At 35.3% G+C, this 20,457-nt stretch overlaps 1 long non-coding RNA gene across 1 annotated transcript; it reads right to left on the bottom strand.

Annotated features, from left to right (window-relative positions):
• Positions 1–671: 671 nt before the first annotated feature.
• On the bottom strand, positions 672–3,820 carry LOC130749093 (uncharacterized). The gene is made up of 5 exons (XR_009022844.1): positions 3,666–3,820; positions 3,543–3,598; positions 2,489–2,588; positions 1,255–1,507; positions 672–968 (listed from the first exon to the last, which is right to left on the bottom strand). It is a non-coding gene; the product is annotated as an uncharacterized LOC130749093 (long non-coding RNA).
• Between the last annotated feature and the right edge of the window lie 16,637 nt (positions 3,821–20,457).

Genomic DNA, 20,457 nt, shown 5'->3' with positions numbered 1-20,457 from the left:
ATTTGGTAGCTCCTTTTCAATTTTCTATTTATATAATTATTAATGTTTCCCACCAATCTGTATCAATTTTTTTCTTCTTGTTTATTTTATTATAAACATCCAATTATAAGGTTATTATGACCCAACGTGATTTTCATGTTTCTGGTATTCTATCTTTCAAAGATTGTTTATTTTATTATAAACATCAACTCTTAATGATATTATCAGGCCACGTGAGATAAAAAAATATTATAAATTTTTGGATGATTTGGTTTGAAATCAAAATAGGTCAAGATTGATAAAAATCTAGCAAATCACAATAAAAACTCATAAAATTCTGAATTAATTAAAAATATGAAAATTCAATAAAATACCATAAAAATTAATTAATACTCTAAAAATAAATAATAAGATAAATTAAGATAAAATCATGAAATAAACAACCTAAATCCTAATCAAATCTAAAATTTAAAAATGTATTAAATAAATATAGATAAAAACTATCAAAATCTAGCAAATCACAATAAAAGCTCATAAAATCCTGAATTAATTAAAAATCTGAAAATTCAATAAAAATACCATAAAAATTAATTAATACTCTAAAAATAAATTAAGATAAAATCAAGAAATAAACAACCTAAATCCTAATCAAATCTAAAATTTAAAAATTTATTTTTTTATGATAATTAACATGAGAATGACACTTGGAATTTTTTTATGAGAATTAACGTGAGAACGACACGTCACCAAGAATTAACGTGAGAACGACACGTCACCAAGAATAAACTAGTCTAGTAGATTACTATTACATTAAACATAGTCTATTACATTAAATATAGAAACAAAGCTTGACAAAGTTTTCATGGAAAAGCACCAAGATCCTCCTCATTCTCTGACTCATCAGTTTCTAACTCCTCTTGATTTGGGGTTGGCATTGGTGGTTGTTGCATCCTTTCTTCCATCATTCATACTCTCATCCACCAAAAAACCTGTAAACACAAGCATAGTTTAGAGGAAAGAGAACTTATCCCATCATTGAAGACTATATGCATGGTTCCCTATTTTTCCTTTTAACCAAACTCACTAAGTTAGTGCTTATTAAAATATTTACTTTATGTATTAGAACCAATGAGAATCTGAGATATTACAAACTTACAAAAAAAGCAAGAAAATGAAATAACATGAATGTTCAATCCAAGTCCCCAACTAACTGCAAGTTTTATTTGATAAGCAAAGATGATATAATACACTTGAGCCTAAAATTAATAAACTCACCCAAACTGCATCAGTAACAAGCCCCCAAAAGTATCTGCCACCAACAGAAGCAAACATAGTCTTTGGACATGAGAGCACAATAGAATTATACGTGTTTCACTACTGCAACTTAATACCCGGCCCATGATGTAATCCAATATAGTTAACCAGGTTCAATTCCCATGACAGAAAAGAAAAAAAGAAACTCATCAAGCTGCCACACAAATAGTTAACCAAACATAGCCCCTCCAAGGATAGCAATCAGGCCCTGAAACTACAAAGTGATTGGCATAAGCAGTGAATTTTGTGATTATCAGCTTTAATGTTTGTAGTGGTGGGCTGTGTTGTGCAGTTTATGTTTAATTCTATAGCCACAATCATTCTTAGCCTGCTTCATACCAAATTACAAAATACCAAGCACCGACATAAGTAATCCAACAACAAAGATATATTTAAGAGAGAAAAGCACAAATTGCTCGTGATCATATGCAACATTAAAATTTAATAAGCAACCTCATCAATCACAAGTGAAAAAGGTTGGACACTAATCTTTACAAAATAGTCTCAAATAAATTGAGTATAAGACAATTACAGGCTTTAATACTTTCTTTGATAAAACTCAAGTCATCAAGAGCTATCATAAACAAATACTTGTAGGGTGTTCAAGCAGAACCAAAATACAATCCTCAAGCCGCCTAACCATTCTTTTTATTAATTTCACCTGGAACCTTGCAAGAAGAAAATGTAATTATGATTTCAAACTTTAGATATTGCAAGTAGCAATAATCGAATGATATGTTATAATGAATCATTATAGCTTCCTGCTTAGTTTGATATTAATGATGATCACAACCATCATAGCATAGCACATGATGTGGTTTGGAACACGCCCAAGCTGCCCATTTAGAAGGCTATATAAAATGACCAAGGACAGTACCCAAGTACACAAAATTCAACATAAAGCATGTAATGATAATGAAGCAGATTATCAAACATTTTTAGGATTAGGATTAGAGATCAGTTCACCAGTCACAACAAATTAAAGAAAAGTGAAACTATTGTTTGGTATATTGACCTGAGAGAAGGGGCAAAAACCAGACCAGAAAGACAAAAGATTAAACTCTGGTGAAGACATGAGTAGCTAAAGATAGTTCTAAAGACGACGGGGTGCCCGCATAATATTGCAGCCCAGAAAAAATAAAATTCAGACTCAGACATGCCTGACACACCCATCTGCAAGTAGATTATTACCTACCTAAGAAACAAGCTAAAGCCATGCCAACCATGCCACCTCCAACGATAGCAATATCATATTCTGGAATGCTTTTGCTTATACTCTGCTTCTTCCCATGCTCCTACACAATTTCCAGACCATAAATTATGCAATTCTCATTGGCAAATCATTAACTTTCAGCACAAGTTGTTATTATAATACAAAAATACACAAAAACAAAAAAAAAAGAGTATGTGAGAAGTGATGACAATGGACAAAGATTATGAAGAAGATAAGGTACCAGTGATATTAATCACAATCACCACTTCAATCAATATGACAAAAATAAAGTACAGGAAGAAAAATCAGAAGTAAAATCTATGTTACAAACCTATATAAAAAAGTGGAGAAAAGAAGGCCATGTCACATACTTTTCCCTTTACTTTTCTGGTCAGTATTAACCTGAGTTTGTTATTCAGGATAGGGAGGGCAGGTTGCTAAACTAAATAATGATTCAGTTATGTGTTAGCCCATAGAATTTAATGATCAGGGGAGTGAGGGTTAGTTGACCAATTTAATAATAACCGTGATATGTGTTAAATTGCTAATCCATAAAGCAGCTACCATGGGAGTAAAGGCAATTGCCCAACTTAATAATGATTCTGGTCTGTGTTAAGTTAACCCATAGAGACACTTACTTCCTGGTGTGACGTTGAGATGCACAAATTTGGTGTTTAGTTTTGGTTTGCGGTTGATTTTGCCTTAGTTGTACCTTGACACACTAAGGCAAAATTGATGCGAAATAAATTTGAAACCAGAAACTATTTGATACACTTTGTACCTCTTGTTGAGAGACAATTTCCAACTAAAAGTCAAGTCTTATACAAGCAGTGTCAATCAAATCAAGAGGTGTTCTTCACTAGTTTTCTTATGTTGAATTTCTCCCCAACAAAACATGGTGTTTGAATGAAAAGAAAGGCAAGTTATAACAAGAAGACCCCAGTCACACAAATAGCAAGAATTATGTATCAGTTCAAGTTACAGATCAACACTTCAAGTCACAAGAGTGGATTTGTAAGAAATAGGATTTACTTACATCATCGAATCCCTCATCCTCATCCTCCTCGAACTTTTCCTCTTTCTATTCGTGACCTGTAAGAGAAGAGAGTGAGCGAGAGCAGGATGCGAGAGTAAAGAGAGCCAAAAAGTAAACTCATACCAAGATGAAGAGGAACCCTAACGATGGAGGTTCGCGCGGCTTCGAGAAGAGAGTGAGCGAGAGAGAGTTGAGAAGCAAAGGGTCTGATTTGGTAGATTGACAATGAGTTTTGATAAGATTAGGGTTACATTTTATTCATTAATATATATATTTAACGCAAACACAACAAAGGAAGCTAAATAGCTCAACTGGCAAGTCTTGGCTATTATAGCTGTAGATCCTGGGTTCGAATCCAAGGCATTACATTTTTTCAAATGATACTTTGTGTATTATATTTATTATACTTTTTAGCGACGGAAACGCCAGTCGCTAATAGCGACGGATATATCAGTCGCTAAATATTCAGTTGCTAATACCGTCGCTACTTTGTTTATTATTTTTGCTATACTTTTTAGCGACGGTAATGTCGGTCGCTAATATAACCGTTGCTAATTCAGTCGCTAATAGCGACGGATTGTTCGATCGCTAAAACAATCTGTCGCTAATTCAGTCGCTACATCTTTTTATTAATTTTATTCTACAAATTTAGCGACAGAAATGTCCGTCGCTAAATAATCAGTCGCTAAATCGGTCGCTAATAAGTAGAACTTGAAGTATGACCAAAATATCAAGGATTCCGTCGCAAACTCGGTCGCTATTAGGGACCGAAATATTTCGGTCGCTAAATCCGTTGCTAAACAGCGATTTTCTGGTAGTGAATATATATATTGATTTAACATTAGATACTACCATTGAAGATGCTTTTACAATAGTGAAAAATAATTTTTAATTTGTTTATAAGAAATTAATTCCTTAGTTCCAGAAAGTTTGTAGTTTAAGGTTGTGGCACAAAGAGTAAGAAATCAATTATTGATAGTATAATTTGATTAGATTGCCCTTATTTAATTTTACTAGTATGATGTACAACTATTAAATTATACTTAGATAGAGAATAATGTAATTAATAGAGAACAATTGTCGTTATTTAATATGAAATGTGGTAAGTTAGAGAAAATGTATTAAATGAGGTTATAGATGGAAAAAAAATAGTAAAAAATGCATTGGCTTTCCTAAACAACAAATATTCTGAAATATTGAAAGAAAGTCCAAAACAACAATCTTTCTAGAACAGAGGGAGTAATGAGAAAGCATCAATGAGAAAGCATCAAGTATAAAATTGACATGCTCAAGCAATAGTTGAAGGAAATTCCTAAAATATTGATATTTGAAGCTAACTTGCTCCCTTAATTAACATGCCTGATTCAATTGAAAAATACATGTTAAATAAAATTAATTATGATAATTTAATAAATGATTTTGCATCTCACTTTAAAGTTTTAAATAAAAAAATAGTTTTACGTAAAAAGTTTTAATAAAAAAATATTTTTTTAAATAAAAAAGTCTCACTTTAAAGTTCACTTTTAGGCGTAATTTGGTGTTGAGCCGACCTTGCATACATTCAATTTAATTATTTGATTAAAAATATAAAAAATTAATATTAACTTAAATTTTAAAATATATGAATAAAATAAAAAAAAATATTTCAAAATAACACTTACTCCAAGAATTTATTTTAAATTTAATCAGATGCCATCTTTTAATTGATTATATGTAAAAATGATGTAATGATGTGTTGGGTGTGTGCTCACCTCACCAACCAAACTGAGCATAGAACGTGAATGTCATATAAAATCATTGGCTCATCAATCCTTTATGACCACATATATATGATCCTCAAGAACATCGCGTGGATCACAACAACCAAATTGATATCAATGACCTGCAAAATATATATATATATACATTCACATGGACGCAACTTCCACAGAAATCCGGACTGAAGAAAACGCCTTTCGAAAAAAAATTTAAAAAAATTGGAACACGTAAACAAAACATGATCCAGGAACCACGTGAATACACGCCTTTCAGAAAATTAAACATATATGATTGAAATATATGATCATATATAATTCTTTTGGGTAAGATATGATCATATATAATTGAGTACGCTGTATGCATGCCAAAACCTGAGCACAGGTGGCATGGGTTATCGCATGCATCAAACCTGGCACTGACCCTGACCAACTCATAAACCAAATATAATTTTGAGCATATATGTTTACATGCAAAAACATATATGATTGAAATTAAAAAAGTGTAATCACGACTTGATGATTGGAGCAAGAAATGTACAATCATATGTACACAAAGATCACGTTGCAGTAAGAATCGAAACACGTAAAAAACAGAACATGTTATTAGAGTATCTCCAACGGAAAAGGTTCGTTATTTGGTTACTTAAATATTATTCTGCATTATTATGCACTACTACCACATCAGTCTTAAGAAACTCCTAAAAAATTGAATGAAGTAGGTTTTACTTCAACTCATGGTTCCTTAAATTACTATTACAAGGGTCGTCCCACCAGTATCACACCATACCACATTAATTTATAATATTTATTTTCAACCAATTTAGATTTATAATTTAATACTAAATCAATTCTCCAACTAAAAATTAATTAAATTAATATTTATAAAATTAAAATATAAAATTAATTTCACTTAATATTTGAAAATCGGTTAAACCGGTCAACCCCAACCGAAACGGGAAAAACCGACTCCAGCGGGTCAAAACCGATCTAGAACTGGTACCCAACGGGTGGATACCTACTCAACAGGTCACCCCATAAATAAACCAAACTTCCTCTCCTCAATGGAAGCCTAGCCGCACCTCTTTCTTTCTCTATGAAATTTCTTCGTCTTCTTCCTCCTTTCTTCTTCTATATTCCTCTATTCCTCTCCTTTTCTTCTTCTCTCTTCCTCTCGTCTTCTTCCTTCTATTTGTCCCTCTTAAAAGCTTTTTGCCATAACCATGATTTGAACTGAGTCAATTCCTCCATCATCTCTACCTCCACTGCTTCATCACGAAACATTGCATAGTTCTGATAATACCAAATAGATCCAATTAGAGCAATCCAAATCATGAAGATCACCCTTGCACTAGCGCTCCCACCACTCGAACAATGACCAAATTGTAGAAAATAACCCCTAGTCTCCGTAGGCAGCACTGGAATCACGCCAAGCCACCTGAAAATTTTCGCCCACACACCCCAAGCCATATGACAACCAAAAAACAAATGAGGAATACTTTCCTTCTCCCCATAACACATAACACAGTCCACCCCAGCAGAAGACGGAAGAGCGTTCCTACGAGCTAAATCGGCTTTAGATTGAATTTTATTAAGGATGACCCACCAAGCCAACGCTATAGGGGAGAAGCTCCTGATTAAACGTTTGAGTTCCTCCACCCACAAAGCCTGTCTTTAAAACAACTCCCTAACCCACTCAAAATTCCAAGACCACCTAACTTCACCCCTACTCCCCATATTAGATATAGAGGCCCTATTCTGTGCAGATGGAATAAAAAGTCTTGGAAAAATAACCTTCAAATGCCTAACTTCCCACCAATCGTCTTCCCAGAACAATACATCACTTTGATCCCCAATTCTTCTACTGATAGCATCCCCAAACCAACCCCCTTGACCCGCCCCTTTCCTAGTTTCATTGCAGCTTTTCCATCCTTCCACCTTGAGGACAAGGTGCGTTTCGAAGGGGAGGGAAATGATACGGGCCCAACATGTGAAGAACCATCAAAGCCCCAGTCAGCAGAGGAAACTGAAGATAACATGTTGGGCCGAGGCAAACGGACAACAAGAAAGCCCACCTGGATGGAAGACTTTACTAGTGAATAAGAGCTCTAGAAGCACTGTATCAGCAACGTTGTTTAAGCCTCTGATTATGCATTTTGCTATTTCAATTCCTGAACTTATGTTAATTAGTCTCCTGAATTTGTGCTTTCTATTTGATGATTGAGTGCAATCCTTCCTATAAAAGTATTGTACTGTCAAACCTTTGAGTAGGGAATAATAAGAAAAGTCTTCTTCTTCTCTCTTAGGAGTTCACACTCACTCGAAGAGTGCTCTCAATCTGCTCTTTGATAGCAGCAGGTTGTATCAAGATATCAGATCCTTCCACCAAAAGGAATCTATTGCCTTCCCCTCCCCATTATACTTAGCCTCTAGGATTTGGCACCAAAGACTTTCCTTTTCCACTAGCATTCACCATCTCCATTTGCCAAGATTAAATTCAAGTAAGACGTCTTGGGTTCATGAAGTGGTGGTTCATGAAGTTGAGACCATTGAAGTTGGGATCGAGCAAATCGATCCTGGCATCTGGAGCAGCAGGAAAAATGGGCAAACCTTGATGTGGTGGTTGACAGAGAGTGTGAAGACTCTTCCATGTGAACATGGTGGGATACAAGTGGTAGCATAGTGATTGCCACATTTTTGTCTTTCTGAATCCTGTGGGGGTCAGTTTTGGAGTCGCGGAGGTTTCTTTGAGCTTCAACTCAGTTTGTTTGGAGGTTTTATTCTCTGGAGCAGGATTGGTTTTAGCCCGTTTATCTGGGCGACCTTCAGCGGTTTGGCTATTTTTCCCCTTAACACGGGCAACTTTGCTTTCCTTTATCTTTATTTTCCTAATTTGCTCTGTTTGCTTTGCGAGATAGTTAGTCATGGAGTTCACAGAGATATCTGCGTTTTCCATTTCACCTATAAAAAAATAACAAACTAATGAGAAAAAGTAGAGAAAAAAGACAAGTTAAGGGTGATTGAGAAAATTTTAATGAAAAATTGAGCTACTCACCCTTTTTTTTGCGGCTGTTACGTGGTCATCACCGGAAAGAGGAGACAACGTAGAAAGATACCAGGCTACCCGCATCTCTGCCATGTAGAGATGCTTAGATTCAAAATTGATGGAGCGGCGAGTGTAACACCATCTAAGTCCCGCGTAAATATTATATCATAAGTCAGAGTAAAATGCATAACACATAGGGTATCACATTTATTCTCCAGAAACACAAATCAAAACACCTGTCATGCTCATAATTTAGATATAAATTTTCAACTCTGATGTCTCAACATCATATGAATAGCACAACAGATTTATTTCAACTCCAAAATTTAACCTAATCCAAAAATAAATAAAGAGAGTACACGAAATATCTCTTAACAACATGGTACAATACTAAACGTTTTCCCGTGTTACATAACAGAGCATGACTCCCATCATTAAAAACACATCTAAAAGACTAGCTCCTCCGACTAACCCTTGCGAGAAGCTCCACTATCATCTCCAGTTCAACAATATAAATCATCTCAAATTTCACACAACATAGCTTATATGTTATCAATTACACAACTAGCAGTCATAGTAACTTAGCAACTCAACACATAACATCAATTCAGAAACAATACCATATAATGAACTTCAAAGTAACACCCTCCAAAAATTCTAATATATTTACCATGGGTTCTTTTACAAGTTTTCTAAATCCCTGTAAATTTTTAAGTCGAAATTCAAAGTATAAAATTCAGGAAAAATCTAACACTAACAGAGTTCGTGAGAAACGGGACAACTGAACTCATCCTCACTAAAATGCACATAACTAGAGCTACATACGTCGGAACGACGCAAAACCAGCGGAAAAAGTTTTATAACTTAATGGGATACAACCTCTATGAAGACTACTTCAAATTCAATCATTAACACAGCTCGAAAAAGGGTTCAAGAGCTCGTAAATTTCTGCTGAGTTTTCCTTTTCAAAACCGCGCCATGCTCCACGCGCTGCGCCTCCCGCGAGCAACCCGCGCATTAAGCGCGCGCCATGCGCGCTACCCCCTCTCTTCCTCCCACAATTCATAACCCTAAATTCAAACTATCCACTTTCAGTTTAGAAAAATCTGCATCCTAGGGTTCCTAAATCATGTTTTCTATCACTACCACTATTATACCAATTCATAAAATATGAATTCAAACCCTCACCTCTAGTAGATCAGTTCTAGGTTTTCTCCACTTTTTCTCCCCTCCTTCCCTTTTCACGTGTTCTGTTCTGCTCTTCTAATCCTTTTTTTTTTCTATTTCACTCCTAACCCCTAATATAGTAGTACTAGTGGGCTTCACTCCATATATCACCTTAACTCAACAACCTTATCTAATTTAATCTTATCTCACTCAAATACAAATTAAATAAATTACTCATTCCATATATCATATAATCACTTAATTATCTAATAAAATCACATAATTACCATATATCATAATAATAATAATTAAAATACAATAGTAAATAACCTGATAACGGAAAAAAAAATGGGGTGTTACGGTGAGGGTTTTGTGTCTAATATAAATGGAAGAATGGTTGGATGTTCTTGTCAAAAAAACAAATTTGAAATATCGGGGATTTCCGCAATTTTGAAGTAGTTTGAGTGCCAATGTTTGAAGTTACTTTTCAGGGGGTGAAAAAGAGACATGTTATTTCAGGCGGACAAAGGCACCTATTTTGTGGTACCCGGCTTTATGGTGGCCGTTTTATATAAGAAAACGAAGAGAATATAAGTTGGGGGTGACATTAAGGTGTTTGCGAAGAATTTCAAAGCACCGTATGAAACCTCAGGCATTGGGGAGTAGTTTCGAAGGGGCGGCGTTTAAAAAGCATAACATGTTGTAGATAAAAGGAGAAAAATTAAGTTTCATTCCTAACTTAAAAAAAAGTCCTATATGTAGAAAAAATGGGGCGACTTCATGTTCTCTAGCCGACGGAGTGTGATATGGTTTCCCTCGCCGCATGGGGTGACGTTCAGGTTGTGATCATCATTGCAGTTGGTTGTGGGGTTGATTTAGAAAACCCGCCACCATAAATACGTTGATGGGCGATGCTAGAGGAACTACCCCAAATAGAATCAACTAAGCACTTGTCAAGCACATACTCAGGATCCAAACGCCATGTGATTGAAGGGGCTGAGTTTTCTATTGACAATATAGAGAAGATGAGCTCGGGCGACCTAAGCCTAGAAGCTAGGTGTGACAGGCCAAAGACTTCAATAACATAAGAAAATGAAGATTCATCTTAGGAAGGGGAGGACAATTCAAGAGAAGACATACTTTCACTACCTACTCTGATTTCACCAAAGCTCATACAACGGTCTTCTGGGTAGAAAATTAGGAATGGTGAGAGGAAAGATGAAAAGTCGACAGAAAAGAAGAGTGTAAGAAAACAAGGACAGGAAACTAGTCGGAGATGGACATAAGCGATTTTGAATGACCAGAGTTAGCAGAGGAAAAGGGAAAGCACCGCACAATTGTGACAGTTGGAAAGTAACAAAGGGAGGAAAACTTCTTGGAGATTCTTGATAGCAACGACGAAAAGTGGCGGACTAAGGACTCGCCCAGAGCTTTTTGAGATCTTTTGAAAGTATGAAATGAGAAAATTGAGGGAACTCTCATAGAGAAGGTTGAAGAGAGAGTGTAAGGCCCTGATTTTAATAAGTATTGTACTGCTATTTGAGATAAACTAGTGTTTTTTACCCGCGCGTTGCACGGGGAATACATCTATTATATTTGATAGGTCAATTAATACCTTGATCATTAAAAATATAATAAACAACTGATGAAATAGAAGAGTATGAAATGATGAGCAAAGTGGACAAAAAGTCTTAAATTAAAACCCTTGTTGCATAGATTGAACTTCGTACAATTGAATAACTAATAAAAAAATTGGTTAACCAAATCTCAAATTATGCAAAACATATTAGGGGATGTGGTTTAATGATGGCTAATAAACAATAGCTGATTTAATCTACAATGAAAAAAAGAGAAAAGATTATTTATGTACGTGATTATGCGAGTTCATTTTTTACACAATAAAATAAACTAAGTTTGACCCATATCAACATGAAGTCATTTCACATTCTTCATGAGCCTAAAGACAATAACACAAATTATAGATATGAAGAATCACCAATAAAGCATTCAGAACACATTTTAATCATAGAAAAAAAAGAATGTACCGCGAAATTTGTTATTGTATTTGATACATTAATTAATACTTAATGAAGGTACTTTCTTGTTAAAATATATTTCTTCCCGTAGGAGAATTTAACTCCTATAATAATTTGTACAAAAAAATTAAAGTGGACTATATTATTATGTAGTAAAAAATTAATATCAAACTATATTATATTATGTTTTTCTTGTAACAAAAAAAAATTCCGATGAAATTTTATTATCATTTATTTTTATGTAGAAGTATTTTCATGTAAAATATTCTTCCTATATATAAAAGCTTTTAGGCTCTTTCTAATACATTTAGATCCAGCTTCTCCTTACTCTCAGGATGCCTGAAAGTCTTTTTTCAAGTCTATCTGGTGGGTAATATCGATGAAGATGATGACACCCACCATACCTTGCTTGCTTCAAGGTCGATCTCTTGTATCCTCCTCCTGCCGAAGACTTTAAGAGTAAACCTTGCCATTCCAACTTTCATCGATCGAGTTTTAGTTGCTTTTTCTGTTGATACAGGTGAGAAAGCTTATTAAGGCAACCTATGCTTTTGTCTATCTCCCAATATAAGAAGCATGTTGCTTTGCTCTTATAGTAGTACTAATGGGCGTACTTTAGAACAAATTTCTAGTGAAGGTCTTGACAGTTTGAAACTGAAAGGTTTGGTTCATTAATAATATCTAGTAGTTTCATCATGCTATTCTGCTTTTGAGCTTGTTGTACTTACCGAAGCATTTCTGCGATAAAAAAATTCAGAATAGTAAAGCAGTCGTAGTATGCTCCCTTTACTTGCTCTAGTGCTCAAGTGATAGTTGAGTGCATACTGTTTGCATCTGAATTATATATAAAAGACTCTTAAAAACAGCTACTTAATTCTCCATTACAAAGAATATACATTACATCAGAACCTAATTATTATTTGTCAGTGACATAAGTGTCGAAAATAATAGTAATGGAAATTTCGAATGGTGTGGATAAGGGTTAAAAGTCCAATCTCATAAGAAAGAAAAATCTCCATTTACATCAAAATCTCTCTCAGATTTCTCCACCTCACTATCACCACCGTTTTTCTTATAAATTATCCACAAACACACTCACAAATTCCACACAGTACCTAACATCATATGCAAATTTTGTTTTCACTGCAACCAGAGTCTGTTCTCTGGCATAAAAAAGCACTTCATAAAGTAAGAAGGTATCACATTTTGAATTTAAATCATTAAAATATTTATTTCTAATTAAAACATCAAATGAAACTTGCTTCTTAATCAGCAGCAATCCTAGGTGCTATTCCTGATTATTGTCCAACTTTAACATAAATTAATATGAACTCATGCTAATTCAAATGAAACTTGCTTCCAAATCAGCAGCTTCCAACCGTATTTGCATTCTAAGTAACAGAAAATCAATAACTCATGAAGTGAGATTGATAGACATGTTAGAGTAGGATAGACTAAAGACCACCAAACATAATAGCAATATGTGCAACATCAATCTAGCTATGATAGTGCAAAGATAACAATCAAATTTGCAGACAGATATGAAAGCAAAAGAATGAATTGAGGTCGCTTTTTGGCTATGGCCTTCCAGTGGTTTCCATAACCAATCAGATCTATTTGTAAGGGGAAACTAATCACATGATACTAAAGAAGATGAATGGAAGAAAACCCCTCTAAAAATTTTAGACCCATTATATTTTTTGAACGGCTAAAACAACTCTTTGCTTTATGTAGCACTGTTGTTGAAAGTACAATAACCAAATCAAAAACATATGCTGATACTAAATCGTAATGTGATAATTACACACTCATGCAAGCAAGACTTCCAATCACACTAAAGTTTGATTAATTGAACCATAGTAGAACAATGATTAATTATAAAATCTAATATTGCCCTCGAAAAGTGACTTTTAATATATGTAATGATGATAAATAGATGTAGAATTGATGAACTAAGTCAGTAAAACTATATATGCATCACAGTAGTGCAACACCAAACACACATCTTTATCTCTTATCTCGTGAATATATGCATATGCATCACAGTAGTGCAACACCAAACACACATCTCTATCTCTTATCTGGTGAATATATACATATAATGGACTGAGAAAAACCTCCATGAGTACTGGTCTCACATGTTTCGTGGCTTACTTGAAATGAGAGCAAGATAAGATCTTGAGTCATCAATCATGTTTCATCTTCTGCTAGCTGAGAATCAGAGAGTGTAGTCAGAAAGAGGTATGCACCTCATTGTCGTTATGTACCTACGGATAAATTCATGTCAAATGTTTCCAGGGAAGCCAAGGAAATTAATTTATTGTTAGAACATTGGTTTAGGCGTTTAGCATATTAGAAAGGATAGCACCAGTTTTAAAAGTCTAACCTCAATAGTATAGCTTGAGCGAACAAAGATAAACAGTAAAATCTCATCCATGATATGTGTAAGATCAAGTTTTGATCTAGTAGTACAACTCTATGTTTTGATGATTACAAGTTAACCTTTTGAGTATGAACAATTATGGTACTCTAACGTGTTTTTCTGAGTGTGCTATTTACAGGCTCTGACCTTGATTCAGTCTCACACAAATCAGAAGCACTGTGCATAAAGAGTGACCCAAGCAACGCTTTCGCAACATCTATGTTCACTCTGAACAGTAGAAACGCTTCAGAAGATCTGAAGTTACACAAGCTCTGATATGGACTCAGTCACTAGAAGTTCTGAAGATCCAGAAGTTCTGACAACCAAGAAACTCTGAAGGTTCAGATGTTCTGATGGTGTAGAAGACTCTGAAGATCCAGAAGCTGAATAGTGGAAACTCTGATGTCCAGAAGCAAGAAACTCTGAAGACCATGTACTTCCCTCTGAGTTCAGAATCAGAAGATACAACGGTCAGAGGATCTGTGCTTTCCCTTTGACTCTGATCAACCGGCTTCACAAGTTCCAACATGAAGCATTCCCCTGATCAGAAGTCTCCTAGGTTTAAAGGTCAAGTCACTATCCAAGTACAAAAGCATTTGTACTATCCTGACGACCTACCTAACGTTCTCAGCCACAGCAGAAGCTGGAATTTCCAGAACTGCCCTCCAACGGTAGCATTCCCATGCAGCGTTCAAACCCTATTCCTTGGAGTATAAATAGAGGCTGAAGATTGAAAGAAGCGGCTAGAAGCATTCACACACGCGCAAGAAATATTCAAATCCTTCTAAGCTTTCTTTCATCTTGAATTTCATTGTGTTTACTATAAGCTTTTTAGAAGCACCTTCTTTGTAAACAAGAACTTCATATACAGTTGTATAGTTTGCCTTTAGGAAATCAAGGTTGATCGGATCCTAGAGAAGACTAAGAGAGTGAATCTTAGTGTGAGCTAAGTCAGTGTATTGTTAGTCACTTGTAGGTTTCAAGTGCAGTTGTAACACATACCTGATTAGTGGATTGCCTTCATTCTAAGAAGGAAGAAATCACCTTAACGGGTGGACTGGAGTAGCTTGAGTGAGTTATCAAGTGAACCAGGATAAAAATCCTTGTGTGCTTTTCTATCTCCTATCTTTAGCACTTAGTTCTCGAAAAGATTTGTTAAAATCTTTAAGGTGGAAGTTTTATATTGAAAACGTTATTCAAACCCCCCCTTTATACCGTTTTTCATACCTTCAATATGTAGTTCTGTAGTTGCAACGGCAAGCACCAACAATAATAATTAATTTCTTCGGTGCAAGAAGCAGGCAAAAAGAAAAAATTACCAAATAAAAAAGTTGCAAGGAAAAAAATCTACAACTTCTCCTTCCTCTCCCCTCAATTCTTTCACTCCCTCAATCCACTTCACTGACAATGATTAGGTTAATCAAAACATACACAGATCAATGTTTCACCTCCTATAACATAGGACACAAATTTTAGATGCAAATTAAGAAAAATGAATAAAATAGAATCACATACAAAGGAGAATCAGAAAACATAAAAAACAAATCAAAATATTGCAAAATTCCATATAGAATATAAAATGGACTCACCATCCATGGCTTCCAAAGAATCTCTTTTGGTGGAATATCTATAAAAAAAAACCTGAAGAAAAGAATTTGAAATTAGCATAGCAAGTGATGAACGAAATTGACCTTGAAGTCAAACATGAGTGAATGAAAGTTAAAGGTAAAGTAAAATAAAATTGAAAAAAACCATAACATATTATGCAAGCAAAGGAAGAAAATAATTTGAAACCTCCATCTGCAACCTTCCCAATCAGTCCAAGGCAGCAAATCGGAGGGATGCGATTGCAAGTCGATGGCAAAGTGGTTCCGTTGAGAGATGAGACGATTTTGTGGGGGTGGTTCCATTCAGTGAGAGATGAGATGAAAATTGCATGGAGGAGATGAATTCCATGGAGGAGATAGTGGAGGTAGGCAGGGTTTTAAGAGGGTTTTTGCTGATGGGATGTATTATTGATTTAAATCACTTATCACAGATTTTATATTAAGATAAAATCATGAAATAAACAACATAAATCCTAATCAAATCTAAAATTTTAAAATGTACTAAATAAATATAGATAAAAACTATCAAAATCTAGCAAATCACAATAAAAACTCATAAAATCCGGAATTAATTAAAAATCCGAAAATTCAATAAAAATACCATAAAAATTAATTAATACTCTAAAAATAAATAATAATATAAATTAAGATAAAATACAGAAATAAACAACATAAATCCTAATCAAATCTAAAATTAAAAAATGTACTAAATAAAAATAGACAAAAACTATCAAAATCTAGCAAATCACAATAAAAACTCATAAAATCCGGAATTAATTAAAAATCCGAAAATTCAATAAAAATACAATAAAAATTAATTAATACTCTAAAAATAAATCAAAAATAAATTAAGATAAAATCAAGAAATAAAAAACCTAAATCCTAATCAAATCTAAAATTTAAAAATGTATTTTTTTATTAAGGAGAAATAAGGTAAGGAAAAATCAGGGCACATGTGGCAAGTGGAGCCAAGGAGAAAGAGCTTACATGTAAAATATTAGGTGAGAATTAATCTGGGAGCGACACGTCACTAACTTGGCCTGTGAGAGCGACACGTCATGCTAGAAGTTGTTTTTTTCTAATATATATTGATATTGATAATGAATGTGGACTTTAGTGAATGATGAGTTTTGTTTGATTGATTATGTGATGTGATGAAGGTTACTTGATGGTCAAGGTATAAGGTTTTGGCCGTGTAGTGAAGAGAAAAGAGAAGTGAATGTTTGCCTTGAATTTATCTTCGATATATTTGGGAAAGATTGGGTTTTAGAATGAGGGAAGATGGTTATTCTATTTTATTTATTTAATTCAGTTTTATTTAATAAAAGATGGAATAATTGGATTAAATTCAATTATGTTGTGAAGGGAAGAGAATAGGGTTTTGGAACCCTAATGGTGTTTGTGGCCGCCGGCCACATTAAGGAGATGGGGAGGGTTTTATCTGATTTTTATTTCTGATTAATTGCTAATTAATAGGATTAATAAGGTTTTCTTGGGCTTGGGCTTGAAAGAAAGAAAAAAAAAACCTAGACCTATGTGTGTTGTGTGCCGTCGAGTTTTATAAGGGAGAGGGGAATCCCTATTTTTTTTTCACACAAGCTGATCATTAGAGAGAAAACTTTTTCTATTTTTCCTTAGAACTTCAGAAGAGAGAAAGAAAAGAGAAGAGAAGAGAAAAGGTTGAGAAAAAGGAGAGAAAGAGGCGTGAGAGAGAGAGAAGAAGAGAGTGAAGCCGAGAGAGAAATAGAGAGATCAAGTGAAAAGGAAGGAGATCAAGCAAGACCAGAAGGGAGCAGCAAGGAGTTGCCTCTTCATTCATCACCTTCACATCATCCTTTCATACCAAAAGCTAAGGTGAGGGCAGATCTGGTCTTGGGTAGAGTCTAGGCAAAATCTTTGATGAAAAACCTATGATTTTATGTGAAACTATGTAATTCTTGGTGGGTTATGCTATGGGGAAATTATTTGCATGATAAAAGGCTTTCTTATGCATGAACAAGGTGCAATGTCTCTGTTTTTGATCATGTCTTTATGTGTTGCCATGAATCCTTATTGATCACATGAGAAAAGTTGCCAATTTCCCACTATGTTGCTAGATTTGTCTTGGATTTCATAACATGTATTGGATCTGGATTTTTTATGAGACTTGATGATGAATCCCTACTGGAATTAGGCTAGAGAAAACTTGATCCAACAAGATCAAAGATTTGGAAAACCCTAGCCTAAGAATGCTCACGGTCGAACCCATTTTTAGGGTTTTCGGCGGATTTTTCTTATGCTCCTTGATCCATGAAATAGCTTGATGTTTTGGTGCTGGATTTTGTATGATACATATGAGAACATGTATATGTGAAAGGTGTTGTTGTTTGGCCGAACCCAATGCTCCCTAGGGTTAGGCGTTTGAACTTGTTTATGTGATGGGAGATGTTTGATAAATTTTCTATTTTGACAAGGATGGGGGAGAAGCCCTAATAATATGCTATGCATGATGGTTATTGGTATAATTTTATATTATGATATTAGTAGCCAACTATAGTGATGCGAACTTCGCTTGCAAGTAGTGAATGATATGGTTATAGTGCTAAGGTATAGGCTATGGACCATGAGAACGATGGTGTCGTTAAAGACAAACGGTTGCTTGCACGCGAGGGAGAAACTTTATGGATTGACTGTGTGGTCTCCATGTGATTAACCCTGACAGATTCATAGGTTAGAGATTGACTGTGTGGTCTCCCCGAGAAATGTGGGTTGACTGTGTGGTCCCCTCGAGATTGTTCATCTTTGGATGATCATGGTTGGCCAAGGTGAATGTGGTGGTTGTGTGATGGTGAGGACGTTAGCCTAACTAAACTATTAGGTTCCTAACTGAGATATGAATATGTATAGTCCCTGTTTATTCATGTGATAACATGAAGTGATTCCCTATTTTACTTGCGAGTATTGTATGGGATCTGACCCTCTATTATCTGTTATTTGTTTATTCTGGGGGGGAAGGGGGCAGATGGTTCTGACGAAGAGTTTGGTGTATTCTTCGACACCAAAACTTCACGATGAGGACAATGACAATGCCTGGGTGGTCGACTCGCGCCAGGTGCGTCGTATTTATGTCGGCAAGGCTACGATCACGGGACGCGACAGCAGAGGAGTAGTCATCCAGACTATGGAAATGGAACATGGGAGGGTGAAGGTGCCTTTTGCAGCCCCTCATTTCTGTTTTCCTATGGATGCGGGATCCAGGACATCTTCTGCACAAGTTTATGAGGAGGAGCTAGATCCTTCGGAGGATATGGAGATCGCTTTGGGGAGGCCATTGGCAGGGCCTAGTGCACCATCGGTACCAATTCTGGAGGCCGCTCCCATCGAGCAGAAGGCAAAGGAACAGGAAAGGCCGCGGAAGAAGCTGAGGGGATTCTTTGATCGACCGGTGCATTATGAAGTAGATGAAGATGAAGATGAAGAGGAGGAAGAGTGGTCCGAGTGACTTTACTTTACTGTTGGGTTGAGTGATCGATAACACCGTACTTATTTATTTTCTTACGTTGGATTTTATTTCCTTTTGGAAATTTGTTGTAATCATACTTTGAGGATCTATTTTACGGTTACCTTTTTTGCGACATGATTTTCATTTAACGTTGAGGTTATGGCTATCTTTTTATTCCGCAAGCGTTTTGGTTAAGTTTTCAAGAGTTTCGCAATAATAGAACTTTTGTCATTAATTCAAGATTAATAATTGAATCGACGAAAACTCTTTACAAAAATTGATTAATTGGTTACTGTGTGACACTCGAGAAACCGGGGCGTTACAGAGAGAAAGTTAAAACTGAATCGTCACGCCTCAAAACCCTAGGTTTTCACCAAACGATGCAACCCTTGGGAGTGTCTGAAAAAGTTACTCCATCAATGCTAATGATAGAAAATTCCTCGTAACTCACAAACGCGTGTTAGTGACTGAAGTGACGCTTGATTGAAAAGGCATGGTCGTTGGACAACACATCGAGCGATCTACAGGTAACTCGCCCACAATGAATAGAACTATTTAATGCTTGAAATTTTGTGCAGAAAAATAATCATAGGTGAAAATTGGGCGTTCAACAAAGACGCAGGTAGCATGCGGGAATGATACATAGATGCCAAAGAAAATTTCTGTAAGACCCAAGTTTTTAAGCTTATGCTTAGTGAATAAAATCTTATTCACGATTAGGGTTGATGTATTGTGAAAGGAAACCTGAACAAGAGTTTGTCAAATGGAATAGATTTATGAAGGAGAAAGTTCAGGAAAAGTCAAAGGATTTTATCGAAGTCGATTTAAGTTATAGCACGATCGTTATACGCTTAAACCTAGGTCAGAAACCCTAATATATAGCTAATTTTCACTTTTAGGCACGACGGAAGTTAATTCCAAAAATCTTCAGAGAAATGTTAGAACTTCTCTTTTTCCATATATCACAATCGTTTCGAGGCGAAACTCTAGGATCTACGAACGTCCGATTCCCATCATCGGAAGTTTGCCGAAACCGAATCCCTAGTATTTCAAAACCCTAGAATTTCTTGACAATGAAGACTTTATCTATTCAGAACTTCAAATGAATATTCTACACGCGTACACCCATTTCTCTTGATGATTTCAATCTTTCTTCCGAAGGAAGTTTTCTATTCCGACATTCGATGCAAAAAGCAACTTATCGGGTAAAATAGTTTTATACCGACTATGCTTTAGTTGCCAAAAATACAAAGAGACCTCATTTTAGTTTTGGAATTCTTTCGCCAAAACCTATCTTAGAATTCACGGAGAATGACGCCGGAAAAATCAGATTCGCGAAACTTTCATTTTCCCGCGAATTTCCAACCTTTATATATAGCAAGCAAGTGAGAAGAAATCACAA

This window comes from Lotus japonicus, chromosome 3 (assembly GCF_012489685.1).
Source record: "Lotus japonicus ecotype B-129 chromosome 3, LjGifu_v1.2".
NCBI lineage: Eukaryota > Viridiplantae > Streptophyta > Magnoliopsida > Fabales > Fabaceae > Lotus > Lotus japonicus.
The sequence above is the reverse complement of the archived record's forward strand: the minus strand, read 5'-3'. Positions and strand labels throughout refer to the sequence as shown.